We start from the raw sequence: 17,862 nt of genomic DNA on the forward strand, positions 1-17,862 counted from the left end.
CAGCTCCTTTTATTTGATGACAGATCCCGGGAAAGCACTCAGCTATGAGCCCTCAGCAGACACCAGCACCTGGAGAAATGGGGGCCACTGTCTAGAAGGGGGATTCTGGGTGGCCTACCCCAGCATCCCCTGGAATATGTGTCCAGAAATAAAAGCTTGAATAACAAGAAGAGAGAGGTTATGAAAACACAGCTGAACTGACAATGGAACGTTTTGTCCTCATGCGCAGCCATCCTAAATTAACATCCCACAGATGTGGTAGCATTGACTACCACAGTCAGTTTGGGAATTGATCATCTAGTCTAAGGCCCCCATGTCCCAGGTGAGGAAACCATAGCCCAGAGAGAGGAATTGCCTTGTCCAAGATCACAGGATGTGTTAATAGCAGAGCTGGAACTCACATCTACTCTAGGGCCTTTGTTCCATGTTGTACTTCTTGCTTAATGTGTATAATTTTGCAATTTTGTTTAGTTATTTGAATAATGCCCATTTCCACCACTAGATTAAAGGCTCCCTAACAACCGGGGCCATATCTCTTTCTCCAAATATATTGTCAGTGTCCAGCACAGTGTCTGGAATGTACTTGGTGTTTATAAATACTTTTGTTGAATGAATGAATGCATGTTTCAGAATCCCTCTGGCTTTCTTTTTAGGCATCAGTCTGAGGGGACAGGGAGAATGGAAGGTGGCAGGATGCATCCTGAAAAGATCAGAGCCACGAGGAAACCTAGCTCAGAGCAGTAAGCAGAGACCCGTCATGTGAGTCCGTGCAGGCTTTGAGCCAGACTGCTGGGGTTCACATCCCAGCTCTGTGGCTTACAAGCCACATAGTGGAGAACAGCCTTCCTAATTTCTCTGATTCCCCAGGGTAGAGACTGCAAAAATACTTTCTTCCTCTCTCAGGGATCTCGTGAGGATTAAATGAGTTAATAAAGCACTTAGAACAGTGCCTGACACATGGTAAATACTTGATAAATGGTAGCTGCGTGTGTTACATCCTTCATGTTCCCCAAGTGACTGTAGCTATTGTGCAGTATGATTATGATCCCATGGATTTCTCCCTGTCCCCAGTCATGGGGCTACAGGCAGAGCTCAGCACGAGATCCAGCATGTCACACCCGATCCCAGATTCTGAATCTCAAAGGTCTGTGTTTAAGGGACCATTGGAGCAAATCTGATAGCAGGTAGGAGCGGGGAGTGAGGATGGATAGTTTGTAAGTGGAGGCTGTGCAAATGCAGCTGTTAGTGCTGGATTTTCATATTAATTTGAAATCTCTTCCTATTGGGATTGTTCAACAGCCATTATTCTAATGGATGTCACCACAGACTGTACAATAAAGCACTAACCCACCACTTAGCGCAAATGCTGCCTGCATTAAGCCCTGTAATTTGTTTTGAACTTTTTATTGAAATATAACATAATACAGGAAAGTGCACAAATCATTAAGCCTACAGCTCAATAAATTTTCACAAGCTGAACACACCCCTGGAAGCCACACCCCATCAAGAAAAGGAACATTACCAGGCCCCTCAGAAACCTCCTTGCGGCCCTTCCAGTCACTATCTCACCCCAAAGAAAATCACTCTTCTAGGACTTCTAGGACTCACACTTCTAGGACTTCTAGGACCTCTAGAATCACACTTCTAGGACTTACATTTAGTATCTCCTGTTTTGAACGTTGCATAAGTGAAATTGTACGGTTGGCACTCTTATCGTATCTGTTTGTTTGTTTTCCATTGGACATTGTGTTTCTGAGATTTATCCACACTGCCTCGCAGAGTTGGGGTTTGTAATTCTTCAGTTTCTGGGCAGTTTGCATTGTGTGAAGCTGGCATAACATACTCGTTCTGGGATCGATGGGCATTTGGGTGGTTTCCGCTTTAGGGCTATTAGGAAGAGAGCGGCTATGAACATTCTTAGGCATGTTGTTGGCTGAACGTGTGTATGCATTTCTGTTGGGAACATACCTAAAAGTGGAAATGTTGGCTCTCAGAGCTGTGTAGGCTCAGCTGTAGTCAATACTGCCAAACAGTTTCCCGAGCCCTATATTTTAAAGAACTTCTAAAAATACACAAAGAAGATGGTTTAGAAAAACTGGAAAATATGGAGACGTAGATATTAATAAGTAATAGAACCACACTCAATTGCATCACCTAGGAATCATCCCTGTTCATGTTTTGGTATGTCAACTTTTATCAGTATTTTTATATATACATGTGTATTTTTTTACCAAAAAAAAAAATAGAACCATTTTGCATATTCCATTTGGTAACCTGATTTTTTATTTAGCAATAGATTATGAACATCTTCCATGTCAATAAATGCACATCCACAATTTCATTTTTTAAACGTTTTAGTATGAAAATACTCAAGTATCTGTATTTGAACAGAACAATACAATGAACTTCTGTGTACCCATTGCTCAGATCAATGATTATCAACTTATAGTCAATCTTGTTTCATTTACACATCATCCTCCCCTATTATTTTGAAGCGTTTATCATTTTATCCGTAAATATTCAAACAACTATCTAGGAGAAGGACTAGAGAAGGCTAGAGAAGAAGAGAAGGACTCTTTTTAAAACCATAACCACAGTAATATTATCACATCTAAAACAAATAGCAATGTCTTTAATATCAAATATTCACTCAAATACAACCATCTTAATGGTTGTATAATATTCCAGTGTAAGAATGTAGCATAATTTATCTAACCAATTTCCTATCATTGGACTTCTTGGTTGTTTTTGATTTGTTCTCCTGTTATATAAACAGTGCTTAGATGGACATCTTCGGAGTTACATCATTCTAATACTCTAGTTCCATAAGATAAATTCCTAGGGCCTGCAGCTTTAAGGTTCTTGACCCTTAGCTGAAGTCCTCTAGATTTATACTGGGTTTCAGTTGCTGAAAAGAGCTAGTTCATAAATGCTTGAAACAAATGAGCTTTTCCCATAAGAAATGAAAGCAAAGCAACAACAACAACAACAACAACAACAACAGGGTGTAAGAGGTTGACAATACCTCAGACATGACTTTTTGCCCTTTTCACCTTAGCATAGTCATCAGACGCAAAAGAGCAGTTTATGGAGAGCAAAATGAAAACAAAAAATGGTCATGAAACAAACCCTCCCCCCAAGTTTACTGGCAATGTCCAACTGACCCATAGGCAGACCCAGTCTGCATCTGCGAGATCATTTCTCTTCCCCAGGATTCTTCACATAAAATTTTTGTCTTACTCAGTACACCCTTTAATCCCAGCCCCTCCACAAGTGATCGTTCTGATGGCTTTCACTCAGATGAGCCCATTGCCAAAGACTATAATCCATTCACCTTTGTCAATGCAAGGGAAAACTTTCATTTGTTCTCTACAGACCATAGCCTTTGACCTCGTCTTCTTCTGGATCTTCTCTGTAATATTAACTGACGCTTTGCAGTTATGATTTCACTTAAAAGTAAAATAAAATAAAATTATATTACAAAGTCAGAAACCTCACAGGTTCGCCAAGCGCATCTCCGAGAACCTGTACGGTGCCCAGGAGCAACACTTAGGATGCCAGGCCAAGAACCAGCCTGCAGCCCACTGTGAGAAAAGTGGCGCTCGGTCATTGGTCCAGCCCACGACCCACAGGAGTACAAAGCAATAGTAACAATAAGACAGCAGGCAGTTCAAACCCTGTTATTCCAGAATTAATGCTTGTAAGTATATTTCAACAGGCATACATTTCCTCATGGCTCTACTCCAGAAGTGCATAAGAACAAGAAGCATCTTTAAAACCAGTTTTCCAGTCACCTACCCCTCCCCTGATCTACTGTATTGACAGGTAGTATATCATGGCCTTTGGAACCAGCCTGAATCCTGGCTCCACCACTGACAAACTGTTTGAATATAGGCAAGCTACCTAATCTCTCTGAATCTCATTGCCCTCCTCTGTAAAATGAGGATACTAATAAAACTTCGTTGTGACGGGTAAATGAGTTAAGATGCATATGTCTGGCACTTGGATTGCATGTGTTAAACACACATACAAGAAGCACAGTATTCCTGATGGCTGGTGTTTATACCTCATTCCAACTGCTTGACCGTGCCACTGGGATTCTGTCCATTCCTTTTAGTTTTTTGAAAAAAGACACATTTATTCAGCATCATGATCAGACTATTACATTTAGCAATCAACAGCATGGGCGCAAAAAAAAAAAAACTACATTAAAACCCTTTGTTGGAATGCTTTACACTTTCCACAGAACAGAAACTAAAATAACCTGTTAAACACTTAGTCACAAATATAGTTTTTTTTGCCCGTACACATGAGTATTGTCTAAGACATGTCTTCTTTGTAGCAGCCAGGCCCTGCCAGCGCTGTGCTTGGCGGAGTTCACAAATCTGCTGTAAACTGCAGCTTCCCTGTCGCTTCCCTGGCTCCCCTCTCCCGCTAAGCGTTGTTTCCTGGCAGTCATCGAAACCTCCTGCCACTGCCACAGCTCCTGCTGCTGCTGGAACCGCCACAGCCACCTTGGTTTCGGGGTTTGGCAAAGTATTGGCCTCCACCACCATAGGGGCCAGAACTTCTGCCTCCAAAGTTTCCTCCTTTCATGGGTCCAAAATTTGAAGATTGATTGTTGTAACTGCCAAAATCGTTGTAGCTTCCATCACCTCCAAAATGGCTTCCATCGTTACCAAATCCATCATAGCCATTTCCACTGCCACCATAGCCACCGCCACCGCGGCTGCCACCAAAGCCACCTCGGCCGCTGAAGTCTCCTCCACGACCAAAGTTGTCACTCCCACCAAAACCCCCTCCACGACCACCACCAAAGCTTCCAGAACCACTTCGACCCCTTTGGCTGGATGAGGCACTAGCCATCTCTCGCTTAGAGAGGGCTTTCCTGACCTCACAGTTGTGGCCATTCACAGTGTGCTATTTCTGAATGACAGTCTTGTCTACGGAGTCGTGGTCATCAAAGGTTACGAAAGCAAAGCCTCTCTTTTTTGCCACTGCCTCGGTCAGTCACGATTTCAGTCACTTCAGTTTTCCCATACTGTTCAAAATAATCTCTTAGGTGATGTTTGTCAGTGTCTTCTTTAATGCCACCAACAAAAATCTTTTTCACAGTTAAGTGGGCACCAGGTCTTTGAGAATCTTCCCTTGAGACGGCCCTCTGGTTCCACAGCTCTCCCATCCACCTCGTGTGGCCTTGCATCCACGTCTCCACAGTGGCTTATGTGACAACCCCAAAGCCCCTGGCGTGCCTGGTGTTTGGATCACTCAACACCACACAGTCTGTGAGCGCTCCCCGCTGCTCACAATGGCTCCTCAGACTGTCGTCGGTTGTTTCAAAGTTCAAACCTCCGATGAAGAGCTTCCACAGCTGTTCGCGCTCTTTGGGTGACTCTGACTTAGACATGATGGCAGTGGAGACGGGGGGAGACGTCACCGATGCTTACTTGGCGGCGTCCACGGGCAGAAGAGCTGTCCATTCTTTAGGAGAGATTTTCTTATCACCTGTGTGGGGACCCGGAGTTTTCTCATTCCTATCTGATTGGAAGGAAAGTCAAATTCTGGAGAGCATACAACTAAGAAGCTTAGGGTGCTGTAGTTTGTCCTTTGCCTTGAGAGACAAAGAGCTAGATACTTTTCAGACATTGCTTTTAAGATTAAATTAGTTAGTACACAGAAAGCATTTAGAATATGAGCAGCTGCATCATAAGGACCATCTCTTTTGTAACATAGAGAGGCTACACATTTAAGTCACGCTTCTTATATTTTTCCAGCTAGCCATAGGAGCCATCACATGAATTTTTCACAGGAAGTCAAGTGTCTCCCTCTAGGAGCTTCTCCTCCCCCTTGAAATGTCTAATGAATAGCTTTATTGGTTACCTCCCACACCCAGAGATGGAGGGAGAAAATTGGTGCTGTGTCCTCCATTGCCCCTCACTGCCACAACGTGTCGCTGTCGAGAACAGGTCCTCGAAGCTCTTAGAGACCGTACTAGCCGTTCTTCCTGACGTCTCACTGATCCACACCATCATAGCTCTCAAATCCCATAGTGTTTGATTAGGAACCTTCCCCCAGACAATCAGGGCTACCTGCATGTAAGAGGTTACCTTTAGGGGCTCCAAGATGCCTTTTCCCTGATCAATCTGAGGGAAGCCACCCTAGTGTATAACCGTAGAGGTTTTCTGGGCTTTTTCTTGTTGAAAAACGTACAGAGAGATGAGCACAATTTTTTTTTTCCTATTGAGCAGCCCAGATACGTCACATAAATCATTTCAAAAGATGGACAGTAATGTGGAATGAGACATTTTCCCAAAGTCAAACCTCATCACAGCAGAACACTGCCATCTCCCTTGGGATTAGAAGGCCCCCTTACAAACTTACTTACCTGGACTTTATCTCCCCAAAGTTTCCCATGGAAATGAGAACAAAGCAAGAATGCTTGCAGAAGCACTTTTCTGCCCTGAACTTCAAGAAAATGCAGGACAGTCAGATCAAACAGGTTGAGAAGTGCCGAGAATGATGTTTCAGCAAAGTTCCCTTAGGTTGCATATGAGGCAGGCAGACGGAGTTTTGAGGGTCAGGAAATTCTGACTGTTTTGGCGCTGCTCTGTCAGGCCCATGGGTACCATTTAAGGAAAACGCATGTCCTGGCCCTTCAGCACATCTGACTGTGTGTTTAGCTTTAGGAGTCGTTCTGGGTCAGATTAGCTCCAAACAAGAGTTTCCTGGCAGAATGTGTGTGCAAAGTAAAAGAAACCAACTAGAACATTGCTTTGCAAGACAATCTTTAAATCAGAAGAGCTTATTCGGGAATCCATTAAATAAAGCCAAATCCAAACAACTAGTTAAGGCAAGAATCTGAATCTCCATCCCTGCCCTGAAACAGCCCAAAATGCACATTAGCTGAAAAGCACCCTTTAGATCCGGTGAACTTTCTCTGAAGGTCTCCTACCACCCATGCAAGGACAGGGGTGGGGAAAGGAGTGGTGTATGTTCAGAACAGGGCTGCCCCTTTGCACAGTTCCAGGGGCTACCATTTGCAATGTATGTTTCAGGGTGAATGGCACCCCCCAAAAGCTCAGTTTGTAGAATACAGTGTTAATAGTGGCCCTGGGGTTGTACCATTGAACAGCACTTTATTGATAGTTATACAAAGATAAAAATAAGAGCTTCAAGAGCTCTCAGACCCTGGGGCCTGGGAGCGGGGAAGTGTTGGAGAAGGGATCACAGGCCAGATTATTGGTAAGAGTGTCTATGGTGTTTTGCAGACTAGATACCGCCTTAAAAAGAGTGTGTTTGGACTCATGTACCTTTTCCCTGCAATACCTCTGTGGTTCTTTGAGTTTACACCCTTAGGAAGTGTTTGGTCTAGAAAAGTGACTAGGAAACAACCAGGTAAAAAGGATATAGAGTTGGGGGAGGGATCCCTGGCAGGGAAAGCAACACGATCGCAGCCAGGACGGGACCTGGAAGGTTGGGTGACTGTAGACACCTTTTGCTAAGTTCCTGCTCTGTCTCAGACACTGGGCTAGGGATTGATGTAAGGTCATCTCAAATGTGAGAGGAAGATGAGAGTTTAATCCTGGGATCAGGTAGTAAACAGAACATCTTTCAAACTGAGGCAGCTCAACAGACCCTGGGTAAAGGGGGGCCGGGGTTGGGGGTGTGGGCTGACCGTGGTCCTGAACAGAGGTTTTGCATCTTCCGGGATCTCTCTCAATGTCCCATGACAAGGACAGGCTGTGGCAGATAGCCGCCCCACGTCCAGGAGGCCATCAGAAGCTGCCCCTCCTGGCGGCAGGCAAGACCCAAGTTGTGAATTGAGAAGGGAACCCTTTCACCACACACTGCCCCCAGCAACTGCACCTCGCCTCAGACCCCTGTAGTTTCCCCTCATAGTGACACTTGGCGAAGAAGCTGTTGTGAATCCCTGAGCAGTTCTTGTTCTCCAGCAGGTAACCCCCACCATCAGTCAAGCAGAAGAACACGGGTCAGAAGCTCCCAGGCTTGTGGTCTTGTGCTGATTCCATCGTCTGTTGTCTGTTTCAAAATGAAAAGCCGGTGGTTCTCTGGAGATTGCCAGTGTGCTCCAGAAAAAGCCTATGTTTCTCTGCTGATGCATGTTTTCTGTCCACACTGGCTGGTCCATGAACAATCCTTCCATCCCATTTAGTCACTGAGCACGATAGGCAGTAATGGGCATTGTAGGGTGGGGCTTACATTCTTTAAAAAACAAAAAGAATACTCAACCAGTTTATCTCAGAACCGAAAACTGATTGCCGAACTGCCTCCTTTTTTCAGGTGGGGTAAGTTTCTGTGTGTTGATGGATGGCAGGAGAGGGCAGTGGTTAGGAAAACTACTATATATAAAATAGATAAGCTTCAAGGATATATTTTACAGCGTGGGGAAATATAGCCATTATTTTATAATGACTTTAAGTGGAGTATAATCTATAAAACTACTGAGTCATTATGTTATATACCAGAGACTCATATAAAATTGTAAGTCAACTATACTTTAAAAAAAGAAAGAAAAAAAATGTCGGCAACTCCTAGATTCAGACAGACCAGAGTGGAAGTCCTGGCTTTGCCACCTTCTCATTGTGTGACTTTAGGTAGGTGGCTTCATTTCTGTGAACCTCAGTTTCTCTGCCTTTGAAATTATAGTACCTGCCTTGCAGGGCTCTCGTAGGGATTAAATGAGATAATACGTGTGAGGCCTTGGGGCCCTGCCTGACACTCAGAAAGTGCTCTGTAGGTGATGGCTATCATTAGGGTAATTTTCACAGCCTAATCCTCCCCAGGGTTTTTGCACTCAAGGATAGTTAGCTTCTTCCACACCCCCTCCAAGTTCTAATTTGCTTCTAAATGTGATGGGGTAAATAGACAAAAGGCGGGGTGGGGAAGTGAGGGGAGCAGCAAGAGGCACATTACACTCCTTCACAGGCCGACTTGCCAATCTCCCCTTCCCGAAGAGGTTCAGAACTCCTCATCGCAGTTGCCTAGAAACCGGAGCTATGGGGGCTTCTGCTCCCTTCCAGAAGTCGCCCTAATTGGGATGCATATGGCACGGTTTGTTGCCACTTGGCGAGTTTTTATTCTTCCTCTTCCAGAAGGGATGCATACATCTCTCACACAAATGCTGACTCACATTAATTAAAGAGTAGCCCTGGGCCAAGGCACCTTTTAACCACAAAGGAACCAGTGGGGACGGCAGCCTTGCTCAGCGTCCTCTGACAAAATGACCATTTTAGGTTGCTGTCGCTGTGCTTACATTTCAAGATGTTTACAAGGTCTGAGATGGATTTTGGAGGAGGATGGTGTGTGAGAACAAGGGTGTGTGTGTGTGTGTGTGTGTGTGTGTGTGTGTGTGTGAATCGTGAGGTCACAAAAGCTTGCAAAGTCCATGAACTTGTGCCATGAGTCAAAGCACACGTGTGCCTATTGTGTAGCCTGGTATTAAGGGCTGGATCTGTGTTCCTCTGAGGGGTTTAAGCACCACTTGTGGTCACTGGGCACAAGGTAGGTCAGAGACCACATTACGAGCTAAAGAAATAACTTTCCCGAGAGGCACATGGGGAGCCTGTTTCATTTGATCACTTCTTCCAGAACACCGCTATAGTCTAGTTCCCAGATGGAAAAAAAATAAATTTCAAAGGCATCCCTTTATCTCTATCCTATTCGGATGATTCAGCTTCTGCACAGACGGTTCTGTACACCCACTCCACCCAAAGAGAATGCGAACGTGCCACATCAGAGTAGGGTTGCGCCATTGGTACGTGCCCCAAAGGAGGTGTGTATTTAATGCAGATTAGAGATGCAAGAATTTCAAATGGTTAGTTATTCAGGCAACAGATATTTTCTGAGGACTCCCCATGTGCTGGTTCTGGGGACGCAGAAAATATTTAGAAATTGTCCTGCCCTCTGGGAGCTCCGTCTGGTAGTGGGGGTAGGAGGAGGGCGTGCGTGGACAGAAACAAGTCACCCGGCAGCTGAGGGCAGCACATACCAGAGGTGCCTGCTCCAGCACAGGAAAAGCAGAGGCAACTTCCACACAGGGTGGGGTTTATACCTGAGTAAGTTCTAAAAGATGAGTAGAAGTTAGCCAGGTGAAGAAGAAGAAAGGGCATTCCAAGCAGAGGGACAAATGCACGAGATGAGGCAGAGCATGGCTGTGCAGCATGATGGTGTTGCTAGAGCATCAGGGGGCAAGGAGGAGGCTAAGGGGGTGGGACAGGTCCAGCTCGCGCAGAGCCCTGGAGGCTGTACTGGGAAGCCTGGAGATGATGTGCAACGTTGGAAAGGGTTGGAGAGGAAAAGACTTCCAAGATAGGGAGGCCAGTGAAGAGGGAACGGCGGGGGAAAGGCAACGGCAGCCTGATTTCAGGGCATGGCATCCAGGATGGAAAACTTTTGTTACTTAGCCCCTCAGAAGTGCACAGCCCTGAGACAAAGCAGGGTGGAGCCAGACCAGGTGGTGGGGAGCTGCGAGGACAGCGGAGTGGTGCACTCTTCCTAGGATGTGCAACTTCACGTTTCAGAAGCTGACTCTGTTGCCTGGTGGAGGACCAAAACATCAGGGGAGCAGTGCTAAGAGGCAAGAACATTTGAGTCATTACGTTGCCAAGACTTTTGGACTCCAAACCCCCAGCCAAATACGTCATGCCTTTTTCAATTCCTTGAGTGGTGCCTAAGGTGGCAGAGGGTTTAGCAGAGAGCGCATAGAGATTCACAGAGGTACAGCTTTTTTTGCATCTTAATTTTACTCGTCACCAACTTACCTATGTGTGTACCCAATTGTGCTTTGTTGTACAGATTGTACTCTGACTTTCTAAAAAATGCTTTCACATCTAGTTCCTCATTTTTCATCTTTCACAAGTCAGATAAGATAATACTATCTCAAAAAGACAGATGAGGAAGACAGGCTCAGGTCTGGATACGAGTCCAGACTCCACGGCACCCCATCTGGGTGACCTTGCATAAGTCACCGAACCTCTCTGTGCTTCAGTTTCCTCACTGTGAGATGGGGCCGTAAGACTGCTAATTGCTGCCTTGGAGAATTGTTTTAGAAGTTAGAGAGATTAGTAACTTTAAAGCCTTTTCATAGTTATTGCTACGTGGTAATTATTGATGTTCTCGTGGTGATGGCAGCCGTGATAGAGGCAGTGGGGTGATGCCTATCCCTAAATCAGTAGGCTAACTATTCTGCCTAAATCACACAGCCAGTTAGTTGTTGGTAGAATTAGAATTAGAACCTGGCTTCCTAACTGACCTTAATGTCCCACTTTCGCCCAAACCCGTCGGCCTCGTGACCATCGCCTGTCCTCAGCCGGTCTCCCAGGCTGGTGTGGGCTCCTTACATTCTTCTTTCCATCTCTTTCTCCTCCTCTTTTACCTCTTTGTCTTCCTTTCCTGCTTTCTTCATTTTCTTTTTTTTTTTTTTTTTTTGCAGTGCGCGGGCCTCTCACTGTTGCGGCCCCTCCCGTTGCGGAGCACAGGCTCCGGATGCGCAGGCTCAGCGGCCATGGCTCACGGGCCCAGCCACTCCGCGGCATGTGGGATCTTCCCGGACCGGGGCACGAACCCACGTCCCCTGCATCGGCAGGCGGACCCTCAACCACTGCGCCACCAGGGAAGCCCCTTCATTTTCTTTAGTGAAGGTCTGAGATAGAGGTTAAATAAAGGAAGAACCCAGAAAAGAAAACCACTTAAAATCATTAGAAGGTCTCTGCATGTCAATTTTTATTCAGCAGAGCAGAGGTTAACTCCCTGGCCCTTTAGCTTAATAAATTTCATTACTTAACATGACAACCAAGCGTTGATCCTACCACCACCTTTATGAATTACTGTGTCATGCAGTTGACCGAACCCCAAAATAATTGTGGTCTAATTAGACTGTTCTTGCCGCTACCCTCAGAGGAGAGAAACTCCTAAGCTTGACACGTGAGCCAAGTGCCGCTTCCCAGAAGCCTGTGGAGGCTCGGAGCCAAACGGCCATCCTGTGTGCAAAGCAAGAGAGTTGTTGTAACAGCAGTCATTTATAGCTTCATGGAGATGATGATGATGATGAAAATAGTGGTTGTTACCATTTATTGAAGATCTCTGATGTGCCAGGCCTCATGCTAACTGCCTCACATATATGGTTTCAACAATATCCTGGGAGGGTATCAATTTATCCCAATGCTACAGATGAGCAACGTGCATCTCAAAGAGGTAAAAATGACTCACCCGAAGTCACAGACATTGAGTGGCAAGGAAGCGATGAGCAGTTAAACCTAGAAGAGACCTTTTCTAAAACCAGCGCATTTTCCTCATGCAACCCTTTGGAGTCAGGCTACCCGGGTTTAAATTCCAGCTCCACCAGTTACTAACCTCTGGTCAGACTACTCCTTGACCTCTATGAGCCATGCTTTCCTCGACAGCAAAATGAAGAGCACTTCCTTCATAGGGATGGTGTGTGGATGCGAGGAGAGAGCTGCACATCGAGAGCCTAGCTCAGTGCCGCTCAGGTCATCACTGTGCGCCTCCTCCCACCACCCCAGACAGTACCTGCTTCTCTCCAACTGTAGCCACTCCCCTGGGCCGCCAGCCTTCATTCCTTCCAGGCTCAGACCCTCCTGTTGTGTGTTTCCCAGATGTTCAGGCACCCTCAGGGGAGGTGCTCCCAGACCTTCCTCTCACAGAATAGTTTCATGCTTGAAAGTTTCCTTGCCTCATTTCCCATGATCCAAAGTAACCTCTCCTAATATCTTTCCCTAGTCCACGGCCAGTGATTTAGCCAAGATGATGGCATTTCAAACGTGATAATCATGACAGTTTAGTCAAGGAAAAACGAGAGACAGAGACAGAGACTAAGAGAGATTGTCAGTTGGGGTCTATATTCAGCTGCTTAGCAAACAGAGTCCTGAAATTACCACGACTTAAACAAGGTAAAGGCTTACCTCCCTCACATAAAAGAGGTTTCCCTTCTGGAGGAAGTACCCAGATTCCTTCTATCTTTTAATCCACTATCCTTAGTGTTTGCTTCCACCTGCAAGGTTTCCTCATGCTCACATAATGGCTACTGGCACTGCAGACATTGTAGCTAAGTTCCAGGCAGCAGGAAGGAAGAAGAGGAAAAAGGGACCAAAGGGCATATGCCACCCAGCTGTGTTAACCTCCTTTATAGAGTTTTCCCAGAAGTCCCTCCCAACGATTTCCTCTTGTACCTCACTGGCTTGTCCTATCTGCCAGGGCAGCTGGAAAATGTGGCTTTGTTTGTTGTTGTTTTGTTTTGTTTTGTTGACTTTTTATCTAGGTATTTGATGTCCAGGATAATGTGGTCTTTACTAAGGAAGCTCAGGAAATGGCACTTTCTGCCATTGGGAGAAAGGGCGAGAGGTAGGGAAGGAAAACCAGTAAATGCTGACTGCCTGCTCTGTATCAGGCGCTGTCTTCAAGGAGTCTGCATTCTAGTGGGAGAAGCAGACAAGGAACTAGGCAATTGCCATATAGTGTGGCGAGTGCAGTGACGGGGAGCACATGGACACGGGGAGCTGTGAGGGCACAGAGGAGGCACTTGACCTAGCCTAGAGCTGGAGGGAAGGAGGGAGTAGCAGTATTGAATGGTCAACAGTTGACAGTTTTTCCAAAGCCTTGGAATCAGCAAGTGAAAAGGGGGAGGAAGTGCTACAGGAAGAGGCAGAATCATAGGATTCTGAGGGGTAGAGAGATACTAATGAATGACTGGATGAGTGGGGTATGTTGCAGGAAGGGGGCCCCCTCTCCAGGGCCCGAGAGTCGGCTCTTGTCTAACACTTGGAAATGAATCGTCCGAGGAGACACACGTGCTGACAAAGCAAAAGATTTTATTGGGAAGGGGCGCCCGGGCGGAGAGCAGCAGGGTAAGGGAGCCCAGGAAGACTGCTCTGCCACGTGGCTCGCAGTCTCGGGTTTTATGGTGATAGGATTAGTTTCTGGGTCAGTCTCTGGCCAATCATTCTGACTCGGGTCCTTCCTGGTGGCGCGCGCATCACTCAGCCAAGATGGATTCCAGCGGGGAAGATTCTGGGAGGTTTGTAGGACATATGGACTGGCGTCTCCTTTTGACCTTTCCCGAATTCTTCCGGTGGGTGGTGGCTTGTTAGTTCCGGGTTCCTTACCAGGGCCTCCTGTCGTAAAACAACTCATGCAAATGGTTACTGTGGTGCCTGGCCAGGGTGGGCGGTTTCAGTCAGTGGTTCCCCTAACAGTTAGAGATAAAGCCCAGATCTTAGAGGGACTTATTGCCATGGGAAAAAGTCTGAACTTCATCCTGAGAGCAGTGGGAAGCCACTGAAGGGTTTGGAACACTATGATGGGAATGAGTCTGCATTTCAGAAAGAGCCCTGTGACAGCCAGGTGGACAATGGATTGGGAAGGAGAAAGACCAGGTAGGAAGCTACTTACAGTAATAGATGATTTCTGGCTAGGGTGGTGGCAACAGGAAGTCAGTCTAGTGACATTTAGGAAATAGAGTGGACATCACTTCATTATGAATTAATGAATATGAAGGGGATGAAGGGGACAAAAGCAATCTCTCCATTTTACAGGTGAAATGAATTGTATTTTGCCACTAAGGTCACTTCCTGGATAGCAAAGGAAGACTGGCCTGTGGCCAAAGAAAGACTCTAGGCCGTGCCTTCTTCCGACTCAGACAGCGTCTGCTAGGTGCAGGTGCGCTGTTTGCCCAGACCTCAGAAATGCCACATGAATTTTGCAAAGGAGCCAGAGAGAATAAAACTGAAGCAGATAAAGCGACTTCTCCCTTGCGAGTCAGTTTTGCTGTGTCTTTATCACAGTCTCAGTAGCATCTCTCTTCCATCTGATTAAAAGGAACCCTTGAACTGGGCCTCGTCTTTGGGCTGAGTCATTCAGACAGGAGAGAAATCCATCTGAAACTTTTGATCTGAGAGGTGAAATCCTGACTTGGCGAATCTCCCATTGTTAGGCATTACAATTAGCAAATAACCCAGGGAGAGTAAAGAGATGTTCGGATGTGATTTAATAAGAATATAGTTGCAGTAAGCACTCCGAAGATGTTTGCAGTCAATTGGCTGTATACACGATATGCTACCAGAGCAATCTTTTGTGTATGCAGTTGACCTTTATCTCTGGCAATCTTGTCCTATAAAGACGAGTGAAATCCTCCATTGCAAAGCATTGGCCCTCAGGAAATGGCTTTAATTTGCATGCTGACAAAGATATTAACTTGGGGTGGGGGTGGGGTGTCGGGAACGCAACATGTCCTTTTGTCTGAGAGGTAGTTCAGAATCTGTGTCGTGCCTGCAGTTGACTGAAGTTCAATTACTGTAATAAATGTATTCCAAATTTCATCTCAATTGCATTTGCATTTTAATGAATGATTCTCACCTTCTTGTCCATTTGGCAGCCAGGCAGATTTATTAAGTTATTGTATAAACAGGGCATTCTAACGCGGGAATTTAAATGCAAAATATTTGCTTGGTGCGTTTGAGCTAGGGCTGGGTTATTAATTTGCCTGTAGGGGTTGCCTGAAAATTCAAGAATTTCAGGATAGTGTTTCAGATCCATCCCTCCATTCCATCGCGTTTGCCCTCTCCTCCTCTGAAATCGATATGTCTGGGTGGGCTGACAAAGCAAGATGTGAGCCAGCCAGATGAAATGGGTTCTCCAAGCCTTCAGCCTCCACAATCGGGGAAGAATCTGATTTATTTGCCATTATTGGAAAACAGTAAAATTTGTTAAGTGAAAATTTCCCATGTAGGCAATTCCCTTCTGCGAGAGCAGGACATCCCTGAAATTGGATATTGCCAGGAGTGTTTGTTCATTTTAATGTCATGCTTCCTCCCCCATGGAAGCTCTCCTGGCTTTATAGTCCCATATTTCTTGCGGGCAGAGACAGAAAATGTGAGTGAAAACCAGCTGGACGCAGAGCAATACTACCATTAAAAGTTGTGTTTTTTTGTTTTTAAGTACATCTGGGCTGTTGATTTTTAACAAAGTGATTTGCGGTGGTTAATCCCATGCCCCCCATAATAGAAAGGTGGCACGTGAATTTCTTTCGCTGCCTGTCAACTCTCCAGTACTTGCAGCTTCCTGCAAGGCCCCTGTGAAGAGCTGGGGCTGTCTGTTTCTTTTCCATGTTTCCTCTGGGGCCCTGGGGATGGAGCTGCTGATTCAGGTAATGGGAGACTCATGACAAGCAGAGTGCCCTCAGAGAGTGAGAATGGCTGCTAGAGCTGTGCTTGAAGAACTTTCTGAGATGAATTGACTGCTAGTGTGTGTCAAAGTTTTATTTCAAACTTGTAGGAAGGGAATTGGGCTTCTAATAAAGCCAGTTCGAAGATTTCTTTCTGGAAAGAGTATCTTTTAACAGAAGGGAGAGGACAGCTAGACCAGTGCAACTCAAACTTATATGTGTATATGAGTCATCTAGGGGTCCTGTTAAAATGCAGATCCTCATTCAGGAGGTGTGAGGGGGGCCCAAGATTCTGCATTTCTAACAAGCTCCTGTATGTTGCTAATGCTGCTGGTCCAGGGACCACACTTAGAGTAACAAACAGCTGGATAGCATCACTCAAGAGTAGGATGACTAGTAAAGATTAACAGCCTTGTTACAAGTCTGACAGGCCAGATGTGGGGGTAAATCGAACACCCCAAGAAGGACTCTCAGTCTCATCAGAGAATATCAGAAAATTGCTAGATACTTCTCTGAAGGGGCTGTTAATTACCTTTATGTTCCAGGTTCTGTTCCAGATCATCTTTTCTCAGGTCTGCGGCAATTTCTTTCCTAATGCCATATTTTATATCGAATAGGCACATTTTTTCCCACATTTTAACATCTCTGAACTGGAGATGCAGTGTACAATCATGTCTTAATCGAACTGGCATGGAGTTTTCCTTCGTTGTGGTTCATAAAATAATGTCACCTCTTATAACAAATGATGTATTGGTCAGCGATTTTCACCATAATGCTGTGTAACAAACTATCCTAAAACTCAGTGACTTTCAATAAGTATTTCTTCCTTGCTCATGTGTCTGTGGGATAACTGGGGTTTGGCTGATTTAGGTTGAGATTAGCTGGGTTCAGGTCTGTTCCATGCCTTTCTCATTCTTCTGGGTTCAGCGAAATAGTGGGGTTTTTTTTCTTGTCATGGACCCAACTGAGCAAGCTTATTTCAAGCTTCTTTTCAGGTCGTATGTACTAACATCCCATTGGCCAAAGAAGTCATATGGTGAAGTCCAAAGTCAGGATGCTGGGAGAACATTCCCTGCCTGAATGTAGGGGATGGGGGAGGGAGTGAGTATTTGCTGAATGATGACCTGATCTGCCACAGGTGGTGACTTGGATTGGGTAAAACATGCTCTAAAGGAGGAAAGTGTAAGCCACCAGCTTCTCTTCTGTGGGCCTAGCGGTGAACTCTGCACAATAAGAACAGCCCAGAGATGCATAGACTCAAAGCTCTAAAGCTTCCTTCTGAATATTCTTGTGTTTGCAGCATGCAGATGGAGAGAGAAATTCTGGAATCATCCCTGCTGGCTCCCAACCCTTGCTTTGCTACTTCCCAGCTACTATGACCCTCATCGTTTACTTAACCTCTTCCCTCTATTTTCTCAACTGCAGATCACACCACCCTCTCAGCACTGTTAAGCGAGTTGACAGTAATAATTGTAGCGCCCAGTCATTGAGTCCTAGGTACTAGGCACTACACTAAACTCTTTACACCCACTGTCATTTAATCCTCCCAACAGCCCTTTGAGGCAAGAATCACTTTTTTCCTCATTTGGAGATGAAGAGGCTGTGGTTTAGAGAGGTTTAAAACCTGCCTAAGGGAGTGGCAAAGTAGAGACCCCATCCAAGAG

General features: G+C 45.6%; 1 protein-coding gene and 1 pseudogene across 1 annotated transcript in view; one reads left to right on the forward strand and one right to left on the reverse strand.

The window, feature by feature from the left end:
* CCDC60 (coiled-coil domain containing 60) overlaps positions 1 to 17,862 on the forward strand; it is a 248,739-nt gene that overhangs the window by 168,073 nt on the left and 62,804 nt on the right. The gene's annotated exons all lie outside the window — the stretch shown is intronic.
* On the reverse strand, positions 4,456 to 5,407 carry LOC132504387 (heterogeneous nuclear ribonucleoprotein A1-like; annotated as a pseudogene).

This window comes from Lagenorhynchus albirostris, chromosome 14, assembly GCF_949774975.1.
Source record: "Lagenorhynchus albirostris chromosome 14, mLagAlb1.1, whole genome shotgun sequence".
NCBI lineage: Eukaryota > Metazoa > Chordata > Mammalia > Artiodactyla > Delphinidae > Lagenorhynchus > Lagenorhynchus albirostris.